Source organism: Aulostomus chinensis, chromosome 1, assembly GCF_037954235.1.
Source record: "Aulostomus chinensis isolate RoL2024-O1b breed Wild chromosome 1, RoL_Achi_v1.0, whole genome shotgun sequence".
Classification (NCBI taxonomy): domain Eukaryota; kingdom Metazoa; phylum Chordata; class Actinopteri; order Syngnathiformes; family Aulostomidae; genus Aulostomus; species Aulostomus chinensis.
Genome location: NC_141320.1, coordinates 39,116,405 through 39,142,589, shown reverse-complemented (window position 1 = coordinate 39,142,589; position 26,185 = coordinate 39,116,405). Strand labels below are relative to the sequence as shown.

The 26,185-nt window shown below is 41.8% G+C and overlaps 1 non-coding gene across 1 annotated transcript; it reads right to left on the bottom strand.

Annotated features, from left to right (window-relative positions):
* Nucleotides 1-4,570: 4,570 nt before the first annotated feature.
* On the bottom strand, nucleotides 4,571-4,642 carry trnae-cuc (transfer RNA glutamic acid (anticodon CUC)). Its single transcript has one exon. It is a non-coding gene; the product is annotated as a tRNA-Glu (tRNA).
* Between the last annotated feature and the right edge of the window lie 21,543 nt (nucleotides 4,643-26,185).

The following is a 26,185-nucleotide window of genomic DNA, read 5'->3' as shown; positions in this document are numbered from 1 at the left end:
ATGGTTCTGGATGGTTCCTGCAGTAATTGAAGCAGTTAAAGGCATATATATCCAAGTGTGTGTGTGTGTGTGTGTGTGTGTGTGTGTGTGTGTGTGTCAAAAACTGACCCACTTCTTTTGCCAACATGAGCCCACAGTGGTGGTGTCTCTAAAGAGGTGGAGCTCTGTCCTTCACCTGCTAGGTTCCAGCAGGCAGCTCAGGTCTAGTTTTCTTCACTGAGCCTCCATGATGAGTTTCCTCTGAGAAGTTCTTGTCCAAGGTCCCAGCTGGTAAAACCATTGTCACCAGTGATACTGGGACCCTGCAGTCCAGTGGTCTTATCAGGACCACACTGGACCTGCCGTCTTTGTTTGTTGTGTTGTTGTGCAATGTGAGAGAACGTGACAGACCATTTTATACCAAAGAAAGGCTGTGTGTGTGTGTGTGTGTGTGTGTGTGTGTGTGTGTGTAACCATGTTAAACTCTTTTAAATAAATGTTTCAGCCTGCTATTATTTGGATGCTGTATGATTCCTGCAACCCCAGACTAACTCAGGTGTTCGTACTGCAACCTAAAGTATGGTGATGAGGAGAATGATGAACAATCCACAAGGTGATCAGAAAATAAGAAATGGATTCAGGAACAACAAACCCATCTCTGAACATGTGATTGAAACATGTGAGTGGGACTGGCAGAACCTGGCTTTACCTCAAAGTGTCTCATCCAGAGATCTGTGACAGGCGTCTGCTGTGGAGTGTCAGTCTGTCCGTCCACATTCAGATCATCGATGCAGCGACTCTGCTAGGATCAAACTACTCAGGATGAAACAGACCAATGTTGACATCAAGTAGCAACTCAGCAGCTGATCAACTGAGTCCTCAGCACCAGTAGAGCCTGGTCCTGGTCCCTGGGGGGCTCCAACCACCAGCCTCTCTGTTAACAGCCGAGCGCCACAGAGACTCTGAGTCTCCTGCTGTTCATGAAGAGTTTTCAGGCTAAATTCAGTGTGTGAGGTCCACACTGCACATTTGAGGGACCATGAAGGACAGAGGAGAGTCTGACTGTCATGGTGAAAGCCTTCAGCACTAGAACTGAAACAGCCCCACCATCTTAACCCCCCCAGACCAAACATCATCGTCCAGCCTCCAACCAGAGGTCCCTCAGTTATCATGGAGCCACAGGTGGAGTCTGGATTCTTTTTTAGAATGAGACGGCAATGACAGTCCTGCAGAGTGACATCACTGACATGAATGGATGACTTCAGTCACATGACAGGATGACTTCAGTCACATGACTTCAGTGCCAAACAGTGCACACTGGTGCCGACCAGTCAAAACCACCTCAGACTGTATCATTCTATATGCTTGGCTGTAGTGTGTGTGTGTGTGTGTGTGTTTTTAAAAAGGCAAAAAAGTCTTTTTTTCAGCAACAGAACTTTAATACAAACACAAAATGAAAAGCAGAACAAGCCAGAACCCAAAATATGGATTTACAGAGGAAGCGTGCTGGGCCCAGAACCCAGAGGTGGATGGATCAAAACCATCCTCTGCTAAAAGAAGGGAACAAAATAAACCTAGTTGTTTTGAAATGTGAATCTGTTGAAGAGGGTGGAAATGGTGAGGGAGTCAGTTGTTCCTTTTGTTTTATGACAGAGACCTCATTGTGAACTAAATCATTTTAATTCTTTACTTGAAGATTCACGCTTTTTCGCTCAAAATGTTTGACAACTTCCTCCATGCTGGTGCCCCATCACACACAACAGGTGCACTTGTCCTCTTTTCTCCTCTGACCCTCAAACATTCACAGTCTTCCAGTGAACGTCCAATCGTCCTCTGAAATAAGAGATGAATCTTTCCCTGCTGAGACTCCTGATCTCTGACTGTCACTAGCATGTGCTAGCAGAATACAGCACTCCTTCTTCATGATCTGTCTTTGTCTCTGACCAGCTCTCCTGCTCTCTTTCCTCCTACCAGTCAAAGCAGACATCTGCACCTACTGATCTTGGATCTGCTGCCCGTTCCTGCCTGGTAAAAGAAGGAACCAGCACCTGGTTCTCCAGGCTGAATGAACTCCAGGACGTTGGCCAGCCATGTCAGTTGAAACCTTATTTGTCCTAATAGAGAAAAAATAAGTCTGATTGTTAATGAAAGATGTCATCATGGCTTTGAAACTGTGGTTGGGGACCAGTCAACATGAGCACATTCATGGAAGAATAGCAGTAAAAACAGGAAGTGTCAGTTAGCAAGTACTCATCAGTCTGTCACTATCATACTTGATTCTAGTGGAACAAAATGGCTGCTGCTGACTGTGCTGCCTGGTGGTGGATCACTCTTCACCATCCTCTCAGGCCTTGATGGAACCAAAAAGGCCAGTTCCTGGAGAAGATCTTCTAGGGGTCCAGGTTAAAGCGGTGCCCCAGCTGGCACCAGGCGCTGACCCAGGTCCTGCATGGGAGATACTGTCAGTTCTGTTCTGCCCTGCTCACAACCACAGGCTGGTGTTGAGGCCTGCAGCAACCAGGGCCCCAGTCACCAAGAGTATAAAGGCTGGTCATTGTGGCAGTGGGAGGAGTCAAAATGAAGACAGACCAATGTGAGCAGGACGTTCCTGGAGAAGTCAGAAGAACTTGACCATGTTTCCTACAGTACCCAGGAGGCCTGGTAGTTGTTGAAGGAAGCTCCAAAAGCAAAGAGCAGACAGCAGGACATCAAAAGAAAAGATCCAGACACTAAAACTACAAGTAGAAACAAGAAGAAATCCTAAAAGTTTTGTAAAGATACTACAAGGTTGGATATACATTATTATATACACTACTATTCTCACTGACTCCTAAAGAGGGACAGGAAACATTAGAATGTGGATCAGATCAGCTGATTTCAGTGTTGAGTCCATCCCTCCATCCACTTTCTGTTCTTATCCTTTAAGGGTCATGGGGGGGGGGGGGGGGCGATCCCAGGTGACATTGTTCAAGAGGCAGGGTTCACCCTGGACAGGTCACCAGTCCATCAGGACAAATGAGGTGGTCGGTGTCATGCAACCTAAACTAAAACATTAGTCAGATCAAATTCAGATTAAAGCAAGAGTCTCCAGATCAAAGCCAGAATTCCTGATGATGTCATCAGGGCTTTGACAGTAGCTAGAATTCTGTCTTTGATCTCAGGAGGACATGAAAGAAACACAATTTAGAAAAGTATATGAGACCACGGCAGCATGATGGTTTAGGGGTCAGCACTGTGGCCTCACAGCAAGAAGGTTCTGGATTTGAGTCCAGGCTCGGGTGCAGAATCTGCATGTTCTCCCCGTGCATGCGTGGGTTCTCTCTGGGTACTCCGGCTTCTTCCGACCGTCCAAAGACATGTAATTTGGGATGAGGCTGATTGGACACTCTAAATTGACTGTAGATGTGAGTGTGAATGGTTTTGGCGACCTGTCCAGGGTGAACCCCGCCTCTGGCCTGTAGATGCTGGGATAGGCTCCAGCCCCCCTCGACCATCAATGTAGGTCTTTTGTTAATTGCATGCGACATGAAATTATTATTGGTCACTTTTCTAGCAACAGTCTCACAGTGGCAAGACAAGAACACTTCTACTTTTAATGTCGACAGTTTGTTCAACACTAAACTTCATCCAGTACCATGTTGTCAAACACTGGAACCTCCACAGCACCTGAACAGGGACTTGAACCCTGGACCCTCAGATTAAAAGTCTGATGCTCTACCGTCTGAGCTCCTCAGGCTCTTTCTACAGCATTGAGACAGGAACAGAAACACCTGTGAAGGTCAAACTGATGCTTTCTTGACTTGTTCAGTCCTCCATGTTGAAGTCCACCATGCTTTTGATTGGCTCTGATTCTCTGTGGCAAAATCCAACAAGAGGCTCCAAAAATGTCCTGAATGTCACAAGAATGCACAGGACAAGATGTTAGTTTCCTTCATGTCTGCAGTTCCTCCACTGGAAAGTAAAGTCAATGCTGCTCCTCTGCTGAAACCTGGGATCGGACCAGGGACCTTTAGATCTTCAGTTTAAGGCTCTCCCAACTAAGCTGGTTCAGTTCTGAGGGAGGGCCCTGCTTCTCTCATTTATAATCTCTTCCACTCTCACTAGAACTTAGAGAGGATTGGAGCTTCTGAAGTCCTGACACAAATCAAACCAGGGACTTTGAACTACACAGTGAAGGAGTTGGTCATCAAGGTCGATGGCAGCTTATTAAGTTCTAGCTTTGATCAAATATAAGAAATGTAAATGAATTCAACATTGATTGCATTTCCCTCCTTTCTTTGGTGCAAGGAACTGAGGACTGGAGCTCTAAGTTTTCCAGTTCCTACATCAGTGAATGGACTTTCTGTGCTGCAAGGAGCCAAAGCTACTAAGGAGGATTACAGTTTGTCCTTGCAGGAGTCAGTGACTTAATAGAGTCTAACTAAGGGTTGAACCTGAATGAGACAGTCACCCTTCAACATGGGGCCATGGTAGAGTGAACCAAGAACACTACAATGGGGGTGAGAGTGGAGCCATGATGGACTCACAGTTCATCACCTCCACCATCATGTGGACCACCTGATCACCTCTCCCTCAACCTCTAAATAACTCATTCCCTGACCGGGAATCGAACCCGGGCCGCGGCGGTGAGAGCGCCGAATCCTAGCCACTAGACCATCAGGGACCACACTGAGCTCTCCAACAACAGAGACTATAGACAATGACTCAAGAACACAGGACTCTGTGGTCTCAGCTTGAGATGCAGAGGGTCCACCAAGACCACCAGACACCTCAGCCCCCTAAAGACAGTCCACCCGCAGGATCAGCTTCTATCACTCAGTGGTCCAGAACCATTATGGAGCCTGATCAGGAATGTGAGCAAAGCTCTTGGAACAGGCCTGCTGCCACCACAACTAAGATCCTGCAGGTCACTAGAAACTCCAGTGTCCAGCTGACAAGTGGACGTTCCTCTGATCTGTGGTGGTGCTGAGTTTAGCAAACATCTCCAACAAGAAGACGAAGGAGGCCATCAACTCCTCCAAGCTCAACATCTATACTGGCTTTACTGGGAGATCAGGAGGTCAAAGCAGACCTTCCCCCTCCACCTCAGATGGTTTCTACTCACAGAGATGAGGGACCAGTTCAAACCAACTCCCTGGAGCTCCCTTAAGCCATTGTCCCCCTCAGCTAACATCTGGATCTGGACCTGCACCGGTGCTGACTTGTGTCTTGAGTCCCCAGAGTTTGTTGAACCAGAGAAGCTTCAACTGGTGGCGGTCGTACAACCAAGCGTGAAGGTGAGCCTGCATTGTCTGATCTGGAGCTAACAGGAATTAGCAAGTTAGCAACATTTCTAGAGTTGCTGCTAAGTTGAATTTGAATTTATTTGTTGAAAGGTTCCAGTTTCTATGAGGTCAGGGAAGATTGGTGTGGATCTAAAGGTCCCTGGTTGGATTCCCACCTCTCACAGAGGACCTGATGCTTCACGTGAGCTGTGGGATTGGTCTTTACTGCTGAGACAGAAAGAATCCTCCCACATTGGCTTCTTTTAACTGTCAACATTGGTTTGGCTCATTGGAACATTTTCAAACCCTCGTTGCTCAGATTTTACATGAATTTGATCATGACTTTAGACAAATGTTCTGTTTATTAATTAAATAATCACTTCAGTTATGAATTTAGTGACTCAACCAGACTTGGTCCATGACAAAAGTCAGTCTGGTTATTATTCAGTTTCCAGTCAGTAGGGACACACACACACACACACACACACACACACACACACACACACAGCCTGTCTTCAGTATAAAATGGTCTGTCACGTTCTCTCACGTTGGAAGATTTCTCTGACTCCATTGTGAATACAGAGATTCTTCATCTGCCACCTGAGTCTTGATCCACTGATTCCTCTGATCCACCTTTTTTGCTCCAACAAGGCTGACATGGATCAGGTGGGTCCATGTCATCCAATCAGGATGACCCAGTCATGTGACTGAAGGAGCTGAGAGCTTCGAAACATCATGGGTGATGGTGTCTTCCACTGTAGTCAGCAGCCACAACTCCTCTATCAACACCTGTCAGAGACCTGCTGGAGGCCCCACTGAGGTTTGAACTGGGATCACTGGATTCACAGTCCAGAGTGCTCACCATTCCACCATGGAACCATCAAAGATGAAACGTGTGAGACAAAGTATGGCACTAATCATGTATGAGGGACTGCAGTGGTTTTCTGGATCTAATTTCCACAAACAAATGATAATTTGGGGAAAGGTCTGACAAAGTCTGACAAACCTACCCTGATTTTTTCAAAAAAAAAAAGGATGATTTTTAGACAGTGACATAGGGCAGAGTTGAGTTCATGGCAGTAAGAAATGATTTTCATTTTTCTAAAGGACAAGAAATGAACCAGAACATTAGAACCACGTAACATCTCTTGATCAGTTTGTTACATGGGACACATTCCAGACAGGAAGGTCCCACCAAGACTTGAACTGGGATCACTGGATCCAGAGTTCTCACCCTTCCACCATGGAACCAAACACAAGGAGGAGGCTCCTCTAAATACCACTTGACATCACCTGCAATCAACCTGTTGCTATTTGGAGGTTCATCTTGCTCTTGTTCCAGACTACATTGTCAAAAGGATCATGAACCACAAGGAAATCATGGAACTCCAGATTGATTCAGGACTTTCTAACTCCATCGTATGACCTGGGAGCAAAGACTGGCCAGGCCTTCCTTAATTTATAAGTTAATTACTGCTTCAACAAATATGCCACTTAATTAAGTTACCAGAATTTCTCTCATTGAAAAACCCACCAGCCTGATTTCTTGACATGACATGAAAAATTCTCCAAGAACCCACAGTTGGGTGGAAAGATACCAGGTTAACCAGGAGGAGTCCTGTTCCTGAACCATGGATGGAACAAAGTCCACTGGAAAACTCAGCAGTTCCTGAGTGCCAGATCCATCCGGGAGCTTGGGTCTCCCCTTGACTGTGGTGATCCATGAGATCAAGGAGGACAGAGGAAAGAAAAATCCTGTTGGAGATCTCCTACCTTCTTCCTCCACTTCACTACTACTTGGATGTCAGGAATATGAGGTACTTTACTCAAATGAGGTACTAGGAGTTTCCTGTTTGACAAGAAGGAAGTCAGAGGTTCATACCTCACTTGTTGGTGGTGCCCTCAACCTGCTGAGAGCATCACTTAGTTCTCTACAGAGAAACATGGCAGCTCTGCTGAAGGCTGCAGGAAACCTGCTGGAACTGAGACTTGGACTCAGGTCACTGGATTCAAAGTCCAGGGTGCAAACAGGTCCACCAGGGCATCTGTGCTTTACTTACCGTGTAAAAAGGACCACAGTGGTCGTCTGGTTTTAATTTAACAAACAAATACGGTTGAAAACTTTGAGACAGTGACACAGGGGTCTTATTTGAAGGGCCATGGGATGGGAAATATTCCAGACCTCTGAGATCAGAGCGCTCACTTTGATCTCAGGGTCAGTGGTTAGTGGCCCACTTTGATGTCTGGGATATCAGGTTCAAGGTTCTTCACAGCTCTGAATGAAGGCTTTCTAAAGTGTTAACCAGTACTCGAGTTGTAAAAAAAAATCAGGGGGGATGGTAGATTTTGATGTTTAGGAACAGATCATTTGTGCTGATGACAGCGCATCAGGTGAGAGACCAACAGTGTACCCTTACTCCTCTCAAACAACAAGCATGCTATGGATATTACCTGTCTGCTACTCCTGTCATTGATCTTGACCAAGCCCCCAGGCTGACACTGCTACCACTGCTCCTACATAGTTAGAGTCAAATGCAGAGGACATTTTCCCACCGGGTGCAAGTGCAACTTCATACTCATGCTACCTATAAATCTGCTAATTCATCTATATTTTGAAACAAAACATTCTCAAGTCAAGTCCATTTTAATTAAAGTGCAAGAGCAAAAGAATGAAACAAATGTACTTTGGCAGGATAGCGCTACACTCCCCACCGTGAGGGGCAGTGTGGCAGACGATAGTGAGTGGTCACCTAGCAGTAGACCTGGTCCGACCCTTCTCCGTCCTTTCCACTTCCTCTCCCTCCTTTACGGAGCCGACAGCCGTGCGTGGTGGCGTCTCGCTGGTCAGCAGATCGGTTACAAACAAAGGTATGCATGCTTGCTCTGCTCCATTATTCTGTGTCATGGGCCCCCTGTTTACTCCAGTTTTGCTCCGTCCGGCGGTGTGGTGTTACCGGGAGCTGGGCTGTCTCCCTTGGGCCGGTGTGTGCGTGGTGCGCTTTCTGTGGGTAAGACGCGTAGTTGTCTGCCTTTCATATCAAGCTGCCGATGATCTGTGGTGTTCTGATTATCCTCTTCCGGCCATCGTTTGTGTAGTCTGGGCTGCGGGCTTCCTCCTCCTGCCTCGTCTGACGCCACGATTCTGCTCTCCGGTAGGAAATGTTTATGCTTACAGTAATGTTGTGAAAGTTTCGAACTCCCTCAAAATGATGCTACAGTCATGTAGAAAGAGTTGCTACGAACCTAAAAATGATGCGACAGTGATGTAGTAAGAATTGCTCATGGAGTCAAAATGATGCTAACAGTAATGTAGTGATAGTTGCTAATAAACTCAGTGATGCTTACAGTAATGTAGTTAGTGTTTCGAACTCCCTCAAAATGATGCTGACAGTCATGTAGTAAGAGTTGCTACGAACCTTAAAATAATGCGACAGTGATGTCGGAAGAATTGCTCATGATCTCAAAATTATACGATTGCTGATTCGGCTCATAACGGACGCTGCTCCCAGTAACGGCGGTTAAAGCCGTGCACTACGGCCTTTATAAGAGCCTCAACGTGGGCCAAGAGAGGGCATCCCGACCCTCATCGGCGCTGAGCCATCCCCCTTGGAGACTGGTTTTTATAAGAGGGGCAGACATTTCCTTAATTACTTGAGTTTATTCCTTTTCTATTTGTTATTTCTTTCTTTGAATTATTACTGTTAGTTTTTGTGGGTTACATTTGATTTATTGTTTAGAACCCTTATTATTATTATTATTATTATTATTATTATTATTATTATTATTATTGCCTTTTGCTCCCCATTTTGATCATTTGGATTTAAAACAGTTTCTGTTGGGTTATTTGGGGTAGCTATATTTGGTTCGTGTGTGAGGGTTGCCTTGATTTCATGTTTTTGATGGTGTTCTTTTCTTTTCTTTGACAGGTGTTGAGGGCCCAGAGCGGCAGCGGTCCCCCTGGTGGTGGTTCCTTATTCATGTTTTTTTGGTTTGCTGTGTCACGGGCGCAGTGTAGCTTTTTTGGATCCCTCCCCTTTTCGTCATCGCTGTCGTGGTAAGCCCCAGCCCTGTCCCCTTTTCCTTTCGGTAATTCCTCTTGCACTCCTTATTATATCCATTGGTATTCATTTAGTCTGTTGCTCATTTTAAACTATTTTTCTAATAAAAGTATTTTATAATTGGAAATAACGATCCTTTCCTGTTGTATCTCTCGAACTGTGTGCCTTTGTTCAAATTGAAGCCTGGTCATTTTGAAATTTTGTTTATATCCTGGGGTGAAAGCCCCCAGGTGGCGTTGTCGGCAACTGTTCCCCACTGCTCGCCTTGCCACACTACGAACCTCAAAATAATGCGACAGTGATGTAGTAAGAATTGCTAATGAACTCAAAATGATGCTTACAGTAATGTAGTAAGTCTTGCTACGAACCTCAAAATAATGCGACAGTGATGTCGGAAGAATTGCTAATGATCTAAAAATGATGCCGACAGTAATGTGAAGGTTTCGAATAACCTCAAAGTGATGCAACAGTGATGTCGTAAGAATTGCTAATGAACTCAAAATGATGCTAAAAGTAATGTCGTGAGAGTTGCTAATAAACTCAGTGATGCTTAAAGTAATGTAGTAAGTGTTTCGAACTCCCTCAAAATGATGCTGACAGTCAGGTAGTAAGAGTTGCTACTAACCTCAAAATAATGCGACAGTGATGTCAGAAGAATTGCTAATAAACTCAAAATGATGCGAACAGTAATGTAGCAAGTGTTATGAAAAACCTCAAAGTGATGCTGAATGTCATGTAGTAAGAGTTGCTACGAACCTCAAAACAATGCAACAGTGATTTCAGAAGAATTGCTAATGATCTCAAAATGATGCGACAGTGATGTCGTAAGAATTGCTAATGAACTCAAAATGATGCTAAAAGTAATGTAGTGAAGGTTTCGAATAACCTCAAAGTGATGCTGATATTCTTGTAGTAAGAGTTGCTAGGAACCTCAAAATAATGCGACAGTGATGTCGTAAGAATTGCTAATGATCCCAAAATGATGCAACAGTGATGTCGTAAGAATTGCGAATTTACTCAAAATGATACTAACAGTAATGTAGTGATAGTTGCTAATAAACTCAGTGATGCTTACAGTAATGCTGTAAGTGTTGCTACGAACCACAAAAGTGTAATGTAGTGTAGTGTAGTGAGAATTGCTAATGAACTCAACATGATGCTAACAGTAATGTAGTGAAAGTTTCGAATAACCTCAAAGTGATGCTGACAGTCATGTGGTTAGAGTTGCGAGTAACCTAAAAATGATGCTGACAGTAATGTAGTAAGATTTGCTAATAACCTCAAAATAATGCGACAGTGATGTCGGAAGAATTGCTAATAAATTCAAAATGATGCTAACAGTAATGTAGTGATAGTTGCTAATAAACTCAGTGATGCTTACAGTAATGTAGTAAGTGTTTCGAACTCCCTCAAAATGATGCTGACAGTCAGGTAGTAAGAGTTGCTACGAACCTCAAAAAAATGCGACAGTGATGTCTGAAGAATTGCTAAAGATCTCAAAATGATGCGACAGTAATGGAGTAAGAATTGCTAATGTACTCAAAATGATGCTAACCGTCATGTAGTGAAAGTTTCGAATAACCTCAAAGTGATGTTGACAGTCATGTTGTTAGAGTTTCGAGTAACCTAAAAATGATGCGGAAAGTAATGTAGTAAGAGTTGCTAATAACCTCAAAACAATGCGACAGTGATTTCAGAAGAATTGCTAATGATCTCAAAATGATGCGACAGTGATGTCGTAAGAATTGCTAATGAACTAAAAAAGATGCTAAAAGTAATGTAGTGAAGGTTTCGAATAACCTCAAATTGATGTTGACAGTCATGTTGTTAGAGTTTCGAGTAACCTAAAAATGATGCGGACAGTAATGTAGTAAGAGTTGCTAATAACCTCAAAATGATGCTTACAGTGATGTAGTGATAGTTACTAATAAACTCAAAATAATGCGACAGTGATGTAGTAAGAGTTGCTAATCACCTCAAAATAATGCGACAGTGATGTCGGAAGAATTGCTAATGATCTCAAAATGATGCGACAGTGATGTAATGAGAGTTGCTACTAACCTCAAAATGATGCTGAAAGTGATGTATTGAGAGTTACTAAAAACCTCAAAATGATGCTACAGTGATGTAATGAGGGTTGCTATTTACCTAAGAAATGATGCTACAGTGATGTGGTGAGAGTTGCTACGAACCTCAAAATGATGCTACAGTAATGTCGTGAGAGTTGCGACTATCCTCAAAATGATGCGACAGTGATGTAATGAGAGTTGCTACAAATGTCCGAATGATGCTAGAGTGATGTAATGAGAGTTGCTAAAACCTAAGAAATAATGCTACAGTCATGTGCTGAGAGTTGATAGTAATTTCAAAATCATGCTAAAGTGATGTAATGAGAGTTGCTACTTACCTAAGAAATTATGCTTCAGTGATGTGGTGATAGTTGCTACGAACCTCAAAATGATGCGACAATGACGTAGTGAGAGTAGATACTAATCTCAAAATGATTCTGACAGTGATGTGGTGAGAGTTGCTACGATCCTCAAAATGATGCTACAGTGATGTTATGACAGTTGCTACTAACCTAAGAAATTATGCTGACAGTTTTGTGGTGAGAGTTGATAGTAATTTCAAAATCATGCGAAAGTGATGTCATGAGAGTTGCTTCTAACCGAAGAAATGATGCTACAGTGATGTGGTGAGAATTGCTACGATGCTCAAACTGAAGCTTCCAGTAATGTAGTGAGAGTTGCTCCAAACCTCGAAATGATGCTACAGTGATGTAGTGATAGTTGCTCCAAACCTCAAAATGATGCTATAGTGATGTCATGGTAGTTGCTACTAACCTAAGAAATGATGCGACAGTGATGTAATGAGAGTTGCTACGATCCTCAAAATGATGCTACAGTGATGTGGTGAAAGTTGCTACTTACCTAAGAAATGATGCTACAGTGATGTGGTGAGAGTTGCTACGAACCTCAAAATGATGCTACAGTGATGTAATGAGAGTTGCTACTAATCTCAAAATCATGGTACAGTAATGTCGTGAGAGTTGCTACTTCCCTAAGAAATGATGCTACAGTGATGTGGTGAGAGTTGCTACGAACCTCAAAATGATGCTACAGTGATGTAATGAGGGTTGCTATTTACCTAAGAAATGATGCAACAGTGATGTGGTGAGAGTTGCTACGAATCTCAAAAAGATGCTACAGTGATGTTATGAGAGTTGTTACTTACCTAAGAAATGATGCTACAGTGATGTGGTGAGAGTTGCTACGAAGCTCAAAATGATGCAACAGTGATGTGGTGAGAGTTGCTACGAACTTCAAAATGATGCAACAGTGATGTGGTGAGAGTTGCTACGAACCTCAAAATGATGCTACAGTGATGTGGTGAGAGTTGCTACGAATCTCAAAATGATGCGACAGTGATGTAGTGAGAGTTGCTACGAACCTAAGAAGTGATGCTACAGTGATGTAATGAGAGTTGCTACTAATCTCAAAATGATGCTACAGTAATGTCGTGAGAGTTGCTACTTACCTCAAAATGATGCTGACAGTGATGTGGTGAGAGTTGCTACGATCCTCAAAATGATGCTACAGTGATGTAATGAGAGTTGCTACTTACCTAAGAAATGATGCTACAGTGATGTGGTGAGAGTTGCTACGAACCTCAAAATGATGCTCCAGTGATGTAATGAAAGTTGATAGTAATTTCAAAATCATGCTAAAGTGATGTAATGAGAGTTGCTACTTACCTAAGAAATGATGCTAGAGTGATGTGGTGAGAGTTGATAGTACTTTCAAAATCATGCTAAAGTGATGTAATGAGAGTTGCTACTTACCTAAGAAATGATGCTAGAGTGATGTGGTGAGAGTTGCTACGAACCTAAAAATGATGCTACAGTGATGTAATGAGAGTTGCTACGAATCTCAAAATGATGCTACAGTAATGTCGCGAGAGTTGCGACTATCCTCAAAATGATGCAACAGTGATGAAGTGAGAGTTGCTATGATCCTTAAAATGAGGTGGCAGTGATGTAGTGAGAGTTGATACTAATCTCAAAATGATGCTGACAGTGATGTGGTGAGAGTTGCGACGAACCTCAAAATCATGCTACAGTGATGTAGTGAGAGTTGCTACGAATCTCAAAATGATGCGACAGTGATGTAGTGAGAGTTGCTACGATCCTCAAAATGATGCTAAAGTGATGTAATGAGAGTTGCGACAAACCTAAGAAGTGATGCTACAGTGATGTCGTGAGAGTTGCTACGAACTGCAAAATGATGCTACAGTGATATAATAAGGGTTGCTATTTACCTAAGAAATGATGCTACAGTGATGTGGTGAGAGTTGCTACAAACCTCAAAATGATGCTACAGTGATGTAATGAGAGTTGCTACAAACCTAAGAAATGATGCGACAGTGATGTGGTGAGAGTTGCAACGAACCTCAAAATGATGCTACAGTGATGTGGTGAGAGTTGCTACGAATCTCAAAATGATGCCACAGTGATGTAGTGAGAGTTGCTACGAACCTCAAAATGATGCGACAGTGATGTGGTGAGAGTTGCTACGAATCTCAAAATGATGCGACAGTGATGTAGTGAGAGTAGCTACGAACCTAAGAAGTGATGCTACAGTGATGTAATGAGAGTTGCTACTAATCTCAAAATCATGCTACAGTAATGTCGTGAGTGTTGCTACGAATCTCAAAATGATGCTAAAGTGATGTAATGAGAGTTGCTACAAACCGAAGAAGTGATGCTACAGTGATGTGGTGAGAGTTGATAGTAATTTCAAAATAATGCTAAAGCGGTGTAATGAGAGTTGCTACTTCCCCAAGAAATGATGCTACAATGATGTAGTGAGAGTTGCTACGAACCGCAAAATGATGCTACAGTGATGTAATGAGGGTTGCTATTTACCAAAGAAATGATGCCACAGTGATGTGGTGAGAGTTGCTACGAACCTCAAAATGATGCTACAGTGATGTAGTGAGAGTTGCTACGAACCTAAGAAGTGATGCTACAGTGATGTAATGAGAGTTGCTACTAATCTCAAAATCATGGTACAGTAATGTCGTGAGAGTTGCTACGAACCTCGAAATGATTCTAAAGTGATGTAATGAGAGTTGCTACAAACCTAAGAAGTGATGCTACAGTGATGTGGTGAGAGTTGATAGTAATTTCAAAATAATGCTACAGTTGCAACTTCCCTAAGAAATGATGCTACAGTGATGTGGTGAGAGTTGCTACGAACCTCAAAATGATGCTACAGTGATGTAATGAGGGTTGCTATTTACCTAAGAAATGATGCTACAGTGATGTGGTGAGAGTTGCTACGAACCTCAAAATGATGCTACAGTGATGTGGTGAGAGTTGATACGAACCGCAAAATGATACTACAGTGATATAATGAGGGTTGCTATTTACCTAAGAAATGATGCTGCAGTGATGTGGTGAGAGTTGCTACGAAACTCAAAATGATGCTACAGTGATGTAATGAGGGTTGCTATTTACCTAAGAAATGATGCTACAGTGATGTGGTGAGAGTTGCGACGAATCTCAAAATGATGCTACAGTGATGTGGTGAGAGTTGCTACGAACCGCAAAATGATGCTACAGTGATGTAATGAGGGTTGCTATTTACCTAAGAAATGATGCTACAGTGATGTGGTGAGAGTTGCTACGAACCTCAAAATGATGCTACAGTGATGTAATGAGGGTTGCTATTTACCTAAGAAATGATACCACAGTGATGTGGTGAGAGTTGCTCCGAACCTCAAAATGATGCTACAGTGATGTAATGAGAGTTGCTACGAATCTCAAAACGATGCTAAAGTAATGTCGTGAGAGTTGCTACTATCCTCAAAATGATGCTAAAGTGATGTAATGAGAGTTGCTACAAACCTAAGAAGTGATGCTACAGTGATGTGGTGAGAGTTGCTACGAACCTCAAAATGATGCGACAGTGATGTGGTGAGAGTTGCTACGAATCTCAAAATGATGCGACAGTGATGTAGTGAGAGTTGCTACGAACCTAAGAAGTGATGCTACAGTGATGTTATGAGAGTTGCTACTAATCTCAAAATCATGCTACAGTAATGTCGTGAGAGTTGCTACGAATCTCAAAATGATGCGACAGTGATGTAGTGAGAGTTGCTACGAACCTAAGAAGTGATGCTACAGTGATGTAATGAGAGTTGCTACTAATCTCAAAATCATGCAACAGTAATGTCGTGAGAGTTGCTACGAATCTCAAAATGATGCTAAAGTGATGTAATGAGAGTTGCTACAAACCGAAGAAGTGATGCTACAGTGATGTGGTGAGAGTTGATAGTAATTTCAAAATAATGCGAAAGCAGTGGAATGAGAGTTGCTACTTCCCTAAGAAATGATGCGACAGTGATGTCGTGAGCGTTGCTACGAACCTCAAAATGATGCTACAGTGATGTAATGAGGGTTGCTATTTACCTAAGAAATGATGCTACAGTGATGTGGTGAGAGTTGCTACGAACCTCAAAATGATGCTACAGTGATGTAATGAGAGTTGCTACGAATCTCAAAATGATGCTAAAGTAAGGTCGTGAGAGTTGCTACTATCCTCAAAATGATGCAACAGTGATGTGGTGAGAGTTGCTACGATCTTCAAAATGATGCTCAAGTGATGTAATGAGAGTTGCGACAAACCTAAGAAATGATGCTACAGTGATGTAGTGAGAGTTGCTACGAACCGCAAAATGATGCTCCAGTGATATAATGAGGGTTGCTATTTACCTAAGAAATGATGCTACAGTGATGTGGTGAGAGTTGCTACGAATTTCAAAATGATGCTACAATGATATAATGAGAGTTGCTACAAACCTAAGAAATGATGCGACAGTGATGTGGTGAGAGTTGCAACGAACCTCAAAATGATGCTACAGTGATGTGGTGAGAGTTGCTACGAATCTCAAAATGATGCCACAGTGATGTAGTGAGAGTTGCTACGAACCTCAAAATGATGCGACAGTGATGTGGTGAGAGTTGCTACGAATCTCAAAATGATGCGACAGTGATGTAGTGAGAGTAGCTACGAACCTAAGAAGTGATGCTACAGTTATGTAATGAGAGTTGCTACTAATCTCAAAATCATGCTACAGTAATGTCGTGAGTGTTGCTACGAATCTCAAAATGATGCTAAAGTGATGTAATGAGAGTTGCTACAAACCGAAGAAGTGATGCTACAGTGATGTGGTGAGAGTTGATAGTAATTTCAAAATAATGCTAAAGCGGTGTAATGAGAGTTGCTACTTCCCCAAGAAATGATGCTACAATGATGTAGTGAGAGTTGCTACGAACTGCAAAATGATGCTACAGTGATAAAATGAGGGTTGCTATTTACCTAAGAAATGATGCCACAGTGATGTGGTGAGAGTTGCTACGAACCTCAAAATGATGCTACAGTGATGTAGTGAGAGTTGCTACGAACCTAAGAAGTGATGCTACAGTGATGTAATGAGAGTTGCTACTAATCTCAAAATCATGGTACAGTAATGTCGTGAGAGTTGCTACGAACCTCGAAATGATTCTAAAGTGATGTAATGAGAGTTGCTACAAACCTAAGAAGTGATGCTACAGTGATGTGGTGAGAGTTGATAGTAATTTCAAAATAATGCTACAGTTGCAACTTCCCTAAGAAATGATGCTACAGTGATGTGGTGAGAGTTGCTACGAAACTCAAAATGATGCTACAGTGATGTAATGAGGGTTGCTATTTACCTAAGAAATGATGCTAAAGTGATGTGGTGAGAGTTGCTACGAATCTCAAAATGATGCTACAGTGATGTGGTGAGAGTTGCTACGAACCGCAAAATGATGCTACAGTGATGTAATGGGGGTTTCTATTTACCTAAGAAATGATGCTACAGTGATGTGGTGAGAGTTGCTACGAACCTCAAAATGATGCTACAGTGATGTAATGAGGGTTGCTATTTACCTAAGAAATGATGCCACAGTGATGTGGTGAGAGTTGCTCCGAACCTCAAAATGATGCTACAGTGATGTAATGAGAGTTGCTACGAATCTCAAAACGATGCTAAAGTAATGTCGTGAGAGTTGCTACTATCCTCAAAATGATGCTAAAGTGATGTAATGAGAGTTGCTACAAACCTAAGAAGTGATGCTACAGTGATGTGGTGAGAGTTGCTACGAACCTCAAAATGATGCGACAGTGATGTGGTGAGAGTTGCTACGAATCTCAAAATGATGCGACAGTGATGTAGTGAGAGTTGCTACGAACCTAAGAAGTGATGCTACAGTGATGTTATGAGAGTTGCTACTAATCTCAAAATCATGCTACAGTAATGTCGTGAGAGTTGCTACGAATCTCAAAATGATGCTAAAGTGATGTAATGAGAGTTGCTACAAACCTAAGAAGTGATGCTACAGTGATGTGGTGAGAGTTGATAGTAATTTCAAAATAATGCTAAAGCGGTGTAATGAGAGTTGCTACTTCCCTAAGAAATGATGCGACAATGATGTAGTGAGAGTTGCTACGAACCTCAAAATGATGCAACAGTGATGTAATGAGGGTTGCTATTTACCTAAGAAATGATGCGACAGTGATGTCGTGAGCGTTGCTACGAACCTCAAAATGATGCTACAGTGATGTAATGAGGGTTGCTATTTACCTAAGAAATGATGCTACAGTGATGTGGTGAGAGTTGCTACGAACCTCAAAATGATGCTACAGTGATGTAATGAGAGTTGCTACGAATCTCAAAATGATGCTAAAGTAAGGTCGTGAGAGTTGCTACTATCCTCAAAATGATGCAACAGTGATGTGGTGAGAGTTGCTACGATCTTCAAAATGATGCTCAAGTGATGTAATGAGAGTTGCGACAAACCTAAGAAGTGATGCTACAGTGATGTAGTGAGAGTTGCTACGAACCGCAAAATGATGCTCCAGTGATATAATGAGGGTTGCTATTTACCTAAGAAATGATGCTACAGTGATGTGGTGAGAGTTGCTACGAATTTCAAAATGATGCTACAATGATATAATGAGAGTTGCTACAAACCTAAGAAATGATGCGACAGTGATGTGGTGAGAGTTGCAACGAACCTCAAAATGATGCTACAGTGATGTGGTGAGAGTTGCTACGAATCTCAAAATGATGCGACAGTGATGTCGTGAGAGTTGCTACGATCCTCAAAATGATGCTAAAGTGATGTAATGAGAGTTGCGACAAACCTAAGAAGTGATGCTACAGTGATGTAGTGAGAGTTGATAGTAATTTCAAAATAATGCTAAAGCGGTGTAATGAGAGTTGCTACTTCCCTAAGAAATGATGCGACAGTGATGTGGTGAGAGTTGCTCTAACCTCAAAATGATGGTACAGTGATGTAATGAGGGTTGCTATTTATCTAAGAAATGATGCCACAGTGATGTGGTGAGAGTTGCTACGAACCTCAAAATGATGCTACAGTGATGTGGTGAGAGTTGCTACGAATCTCAAAATGATGCTACAGTGATGTAATGAGGGTTGCTATTTACCTAAGAAATGATGCTACAGTGATGTGGTGAGAGGTGCTACGAACCTCAAAATGATGCTACAGTGATGTAGTGAGAGTTGCTACTATCCTCAAAATGATGCAAAAGTGATGTAGTGAGAGTTGCTACGATCTTCAAAATGATGCTAAAGTGATGTAATGAGAGTTGCGACAAACCTAAGAAGTGATGCTACAGTGATATAGTGAGAGTTGCTACGAACCGCAAAATGATGCTCCAGTGATATAATGAGGGTTGCTATTTACCTAAGAAATGATGCTGCAGTGATGTGGTGAGAGTTGCTACGAATTTCAAAATGATGCTACAGTGATATAATGAGAGTTGCTACAAACCTAAGAAATGATGCGACAGTGATGTGGTGAGAGTTGCTACGAACCTCAAAATGATGCTACAGTGATGTGGTGAGAGTTGCTACGAATCTCAAAATGATGCGACAGTGATGTTATGAGAGTTGCTACTCATCTCAAAATCATGCTACAGTAATGTCGTGAGAGTTGCTACGAATCTCAAAATGATGCGACAGTGATGTAGTGAGAGTTGCTACGAACCTAAGAAGTGATGCTACAGTGATGTAATGAGAGTTGCTACTAATCTCAAAATCATGCAACAGTAATGTCGTGAGAGTTGCTACGAATCTCAAAATGATGCTAAAGTGATGTAATGAGAGTTGCTACAAACCGAAGAAGTGATGCTACAGTGATGTGGTGAGAGTTGATAGTAATTTCAAAATAATGCGAAAGCAGTGGAATGAGAGTTGCTACTTCCCTAAGAAATGATGCGACAGTGATGTCGTGAGCGTTGCTACGAACCTCAAAATGATGCTACAGTGATGTAATGAGGGTTGCTATTTACCTAAGAAATGATGCTACAGTGATGTGGTGAGAGTTGCTACGAACCTCAAAATGATGCTACAGTGATGTAATGAGAGTTGCTACGAATCTCAAAATGATGCTAAAGTAAGGTCGTGAGAGTTGCTACTATCCTCAAAATGATGCAACAGTGATGTGGTGAGAGTTGCTACGAATTTCAAAATGATGCTACAATGATATAATGAGAGTTGCTACAAACCTAAGAAATGATGCGACAGTGATGTGGTGAGAGTTGCAACGAACCTCAAAATGATGCTACAGTGATGTGGTGAGAGTTGCTACGAATCTCAAAATGATGCCACAGTGATGTAGTGAGAGTTGCTACGAACCTCAAAATGATGCGACAGTGATGTGGTGAGAGTTGCTACGAATCTCAAAATGATGCGACAGTGATGCAGTGAGAGTAGCTACGAACCGAAGAAGTGATGCTACAGTTATGTAATGAGAGTTGCTACTAATCTCAAAATCATGCTACAGTAATGTCGTGAGTGTTGCTACGAATCTCAAAATGATGCTAAAGTGATGTAATGAGAGTTGCTACAAACCGAAGAAGTGATGCTACAGTGATGTGGTGAGAGTTGATAGTAATTTCAAAATAATGCTAAAGCGGTGTAATGAGAGTTGCTACTTCCCCAAGAAATGATGCTACAATGATGTAGTGAGAGTTGCTACGAACTGCAAAATGATGCTACAGTGATAAAATGAGGGTTGCTATTTACCTAAGAAATGATGCCACAGTGATGTGGTGAGAGTTGCTACGAACCTCAAAATGATGCTACAGTGATGTAGTGAGAGTTGCTACGAACCTAAGAAGTGATGCTACAGTGATGTAATGAGAGTTGCTACTAATCTCAAAATCATGGTACAGTAATGTCGTGAGAGTTGCTACGAACCTCGAAATGATTCTAAAGTGATGTAATGAGAGTTGCTACAAACCTAAGAAGTGATGCTACAGTGATGTGGTGAGAGTTGATAGTAATTTCAAAATAATGCTACAGTTGCAACTTCCCTAAGAAATGATGCTACAGTGATGTGGTGAGAGTTGCTACGAAACTCAAAATGATGCTACAGTGATGTAATGAGGGTTGCTATTTACCTAAGAAATGATGCTAAAGTGATGTGGTGAGAGTTGCTACGAATCTCAAAATGATGCTACAGTGATGTGGTGAGAGTTGCTACGAACCGCAAAATGATGCTACAGTGATGTAATGGGGGTTTCTATTTACCTAAGAAATGATGCTACAGTGATGTGGTGAGAGTTGCTACGAACCTCAAAATGATGCTACAGTGATGTAATGAGGGTTGCTATTTACCTAAGAAATGATGCCACAGTGATGTGGTGAGAGTTGCCCCGAACCTCAAAATGATGCTACAGTGATGTAATGAGAGTTGCTACGAATCTCAAAACGATGCTAAAGTAATGTCGTGAGAGTTGCTACTATCCTCAAAATGATGCTAAAGTGATGTAATGAGAGTTGCTACAAACCTAAGAAGTGATGTGGTGAGAGTGGTGAGAGTTGCTACGAACCTCAAAATGATGCGACAGTGATGTGGTGAGAGTTGCTACGAATCTCAAAATGATGCGACAGTGATGTAGTGAGAGTTGCTACGAACCTAAGAAGTGATGCTACAGTGATGTTATGAGAGTTGCTACTAATCTCAAACTCATGCTACAGTAATGTCGTGAGAGTTGCTACGAATCTCAAAATGATGCTAAAGTGATGTAATGAGAGTTGCTACAAACCTAAGAAGTGATGCTACAGTGATGTGGTGAGAGTTGATAGTAATTTCAAAATAATGCTAAAGCGGTGTAATGAGAGTTGCTACTTCCCTAAGAAATGATGCTACAATGATGTAGTGAGAGTTGCTACGAACCTCAAAATGATGCAACAGTGATGTAATGAGGGTTGCTATTTACTTAAGAAATGATGCTACAGTGATGTGGTGAGAGTTGCTACGAATCTCAAAATGATGCGACAGTGATGTCGTGAGAGTTGCTACGATCCTCAAAATGATGCTAAAGTGATGTAATGAGAGTTGCGACAAACCTAAGAAGTGATGCTACAGTGATGTAGTGAGAGTTGATAGTAATTTCAAAATAATGCTAAAGCGGTGTAATGAGAGTTGCTACTTCCCTAAGAAATGATGCGACAGTGATGTGGTGAGAGTTGCTCTAACCTCAAAATGATGGTACAGTGATGTAATGAGGGTTGCTATTTATCTAAGAAATGATGCCACAGTGATGTGGTGAGAGTTGCTACGAACCTCAAAATGATGCTACAGTGATGTGGTGAGAGTTGCTACGAATCTCAAAATGATGCTACAGTGATGTAATGAGGGTTGCTATTTACCTAAGAAATGATGCTACAGTGATGTGGTGAGAGTTGCTACGAACCTCAAAATGATGCTACAGTGATGTAGTGAGAGTTGCTACTATCCTCAAAATGATGCAAAAGTGATGTAGTGAGAGTTGCTACGATCTTCAAAATGATGCTAAAGTGATGTAATGAGAGTTGCGACAAACCTAAGAAGTGATGCTACAGTGATATAGTGAGAGTTGCTACGAACCGCAAAATGATGCTCCAGTGATATAATGAGGGTTGCTATTTACCTAAGAAATGATGCTGCAGTGATGTGGTGAGAGTTGCTACGAATTTCAAAATGATGCTACAGTGATATAATGAGAGTTGCTACAAACCTAAGAAATGATGCGACAGTGATGTGGTGAGAGTTGCTACGAACCTCAAAATGATGCTACAGTGATGTGGTGAGAGTTGCTACGAATCTCAAAATGATGCGACAGTGATGTAGTGAGAGTTGCTACGAACCTAAGAAGTGATGCTACAGTGATGTAATGAGAGTTGCTACTAATCTCAAAATCATGCTACAGTAATGTCGTGAGAGTTGCTACGAATCTCAAAATGATGCTAAAATGATGTAATGAGAGTTGCTACAAACCGAAGAAGTGATGCTACAGTGATGTGGTGAGAGTTGATAGTAATTTCAAAATAATGCTAAAGCAGTGGAATGAGAGTTGCTACTTCCCTAAGAAATGATGCGACAGTGATGTCGTGAGCGTTGCTACGAACCTCAAAATGATGCTACAGTGATGTAATGAGGGTTGCTATTTACCTAAGAAATGATGCTACAGTGATGTGGTGAGAGTTGCTACGAACCTCAAAATGATGCTACAGTGATGTAATGAGAGTTGCTACGAATCTCAAAATGATGCTAAAGTAAGGTCGTGAGAGTTGCTACTATCCTCAAAATGATGCAACAGTGATGTGGTGAGAGTTGCTACGATCTTCAAAATGATGCTCAAGTGATGTAATGAGAGTTGCGACAAACCTAAGAAGTGATGCTACAGTGATGTAGTGAGAGTTGCTACGAACCGCAAAATGATGCTACAGTGATGTAATGAGGGTTGCTATTTACCTAAGAAATGATGCTACAGTGATGTGGTGAGAGTTGCTACGAACCTCAAAATGATGCTACAGTGATGTAATGAGGGTTGCTATTTACCTAAGAAATGATGCCACAGTGATGTGGTGAGAGTTGCTCCGAACCTCAAAATGATGCTACAGTGATGTAATGAGAGTTGCTACGAATCTCAAAACGATGCTAAAGTAATGTCGTGAGAGTTGCTACTATCCTCAAAATGATGCTAAAGTGATGTAATGAGAGTTGCTACAAACCTAAGAAGTGATGCTACAGTGATGTGGTGAGAGTTGCTACGAACCTCAAAATGATGCGACAGTGATGTGGTAAGAGTTGCTACGAATCTCAAAATGATGCGACAGTGATGTAGTGAGAGTTGCTACGAACCTAAGAAGTGATGCTACAGTGATGTTATGAGAGTTGCTACTAATCTCAAAATCATGCTACAGTAATGTCGTGAGAGTTGCTACGAATCTCAAAATGATGCTAAAGTGATGTAATGAGAGTTGCTACAAACCTAAGAAGTGATGCTACAGTGATGTGGTGAGAGTTGATAGTAATTTCAAAATAATGCTAAAGCGGTGTAATGAGAGTTGCTACTTCCCTAAGAAATGATGCTACAATGATGTAGTGAGAGTTGCTACGAACCTCAAAATGATGCAACAGTGATGTAATGAGGGTTGCTATTTACCTAAGAAATGATGCTACAGTGATGTGGTGAGAGTTGCTACGAATCTCAAAATGATGCGACAGTGATGTCGTGAGAGTTGCTACGATCCTCAAAATGATGCTAAAGTGATGTAATGAGAGTTGCGACAAACCTAAGAAGTGATGCTACAGTGATGTAGTGAGAGTTGATAGTAATTTCAAAATAATGCTAAAGCGGTTTAATGAGAGTTGCTACTTCCCTAAGAAATGATGCGACAGTGATGTGGTGAGAGTTGCTCTAACCTCAAAATGATGGTACAGTGATGTAATGAGGGTTGCTATTTATCTAAGAAATGATGCCACAGTGATGTGGTGAGAGTTGCTACGAACCTCAAAATGATGCTACAGTGATGTGGTGAGAGTTGCTACGAATCTCAAAATGATGCTACAGTGATGTAATGAGGGTTGCTATTTACCTAAGAAATGATGCTACAGTGATGTGGTGAGAGTTGCTACGAACCTCAGAAGTGATGCTACAGTGATGTAGTGAGAGTTGCTACTATCCTCAAAATGATGCAACAGTGATGTAGTGAGAGTTGCTACGATCTTCAAAATGATGCTAAAGTGATGTAATGAGAGTTGCGACAAACCTAAGAAGTGATGCTACAGTGATATAGTGAGAGTTGCTACGAACCGCAAAATGATGCTCCAGTGATATAATGAGGGTTGCTATTTACCTAAGAAATGATGCTGCAGTGATGTGGTGAGAGTTGCTACGAATTTCAAAATGATGCTACAGTGATATAATGAGAGTTGCTACAAACCTAAGAAATGATGCGACAGTGATGTGGTGAGAGTTGCTACGAACCTCAAAATGATGCTACAGTGATGTGGTGAGAGTTGCTACGAATCTCAAAATGATGCCACAGTGTTGGAGTGAGAGTTGCTACGAATCTCAAAATGATGCTAAAGTGATGTAATGAGAGTTGCTACAAACCTAAGAAGTGATGCTACAGTGATGTGGTGAGAGTTGATAGTAATTTCAAAATAATGCTAAAGCGGTGTAATGAGAGTTGCTACTTCCCTAAGAAATGATGCTACAATGATGTAGTGAGAGTTGCTACGAACCTCAAAATGATGCAACAGTGATGTAATGAGGGTTGCTATTTACCTAAGAAATGATGCTACAGTGATGTGGTGAGAGTTGCTACGAATCTCAAAATGATGCGACAGTGATGTCGTGAGAGTTGCTACGATCCTCAAAATGATGCTAAAGTGATGTAATGAGAGTTGCGACAAACCTAAGAAGTGATGCTACAGTGATGTAGTGAGAGTTGATAGTAATTTCAAAATAATGCTAAAGCGGTTTAATGAGAGTTGCTACTTCCCTAAGAAATGATGCGACAGTGATGTGGTGAGAGTTGCTCTAACCTCAAAATGATGGTACAGTGATGTAATGAGGGTTGCTATTTATCTAAGAAATGATGCCACAGTGATGTGGTGAGAGTTGCTACGAACCTCAAAATGATGCTACAGTGATGTGGTGAGAGTTGCTACGAATCTCAAAATGATGCTACAGTGATGTAATGAGGGTTGCTATTTACCTAAGAAATGATGCTACAGTGATGTGGTGAGAGTTGCTACGAACCTCAGAAGTGATGCTACAGTGATGTAGTGAGAGTTGCTACTATCCTCAAAATGATGCAACAGTGATGTAGTGAGAGTTGCTACGATCTTCAAAATGATGCTAAAGTGATGTAATGAGAGTTGCGACAAACCTAAGAAGTGATGCTACAGTGATATAGTGAGAGTTGCTACGAACCGCAAAATGATGCTCCAGTGATATAATGAGGGTTGCTATTTACCTAAGAAATGATGCTGCAGTGATGTGGTGAGAGTTGCTACGAATTTCAAAATGATGCTACAGTGATATAATGAGAGTTGCTACAAACCTAAGAAATGATGCGACAGTGATGTGGTGAGAGTTGCTACGAACCTCAAAATGATGCTACAGTGATGTGGTGAGAGTTGCTACGAATCTCAAAATGATGCCACAGTGTTGGAGTGAGAGTTGCTACGAACCTCAAAATGATGCGACAGTGATGTGGTGAGAGTTGCTACGAATCTCAAAATGATGCGACAGTGATGTAGTGAGAGTTGCTACGAACCTAAGAAGTGATGCTACAGTGATGTAATGAGAGTTGCTACTAATCTCAAAATCATGCTACAGTAATGTCGTGAGAGTTGCTACGAATCTCAAAATGATGCTAAAATGATGTAATGAGAGTTGCTACAAACCGAAGAAGTGATGCTACAGTGATGTGGTGAGAGTTGATAGTAATTTCAAAATAATGCTAAAGCAGTGGAATGAGAGTTGC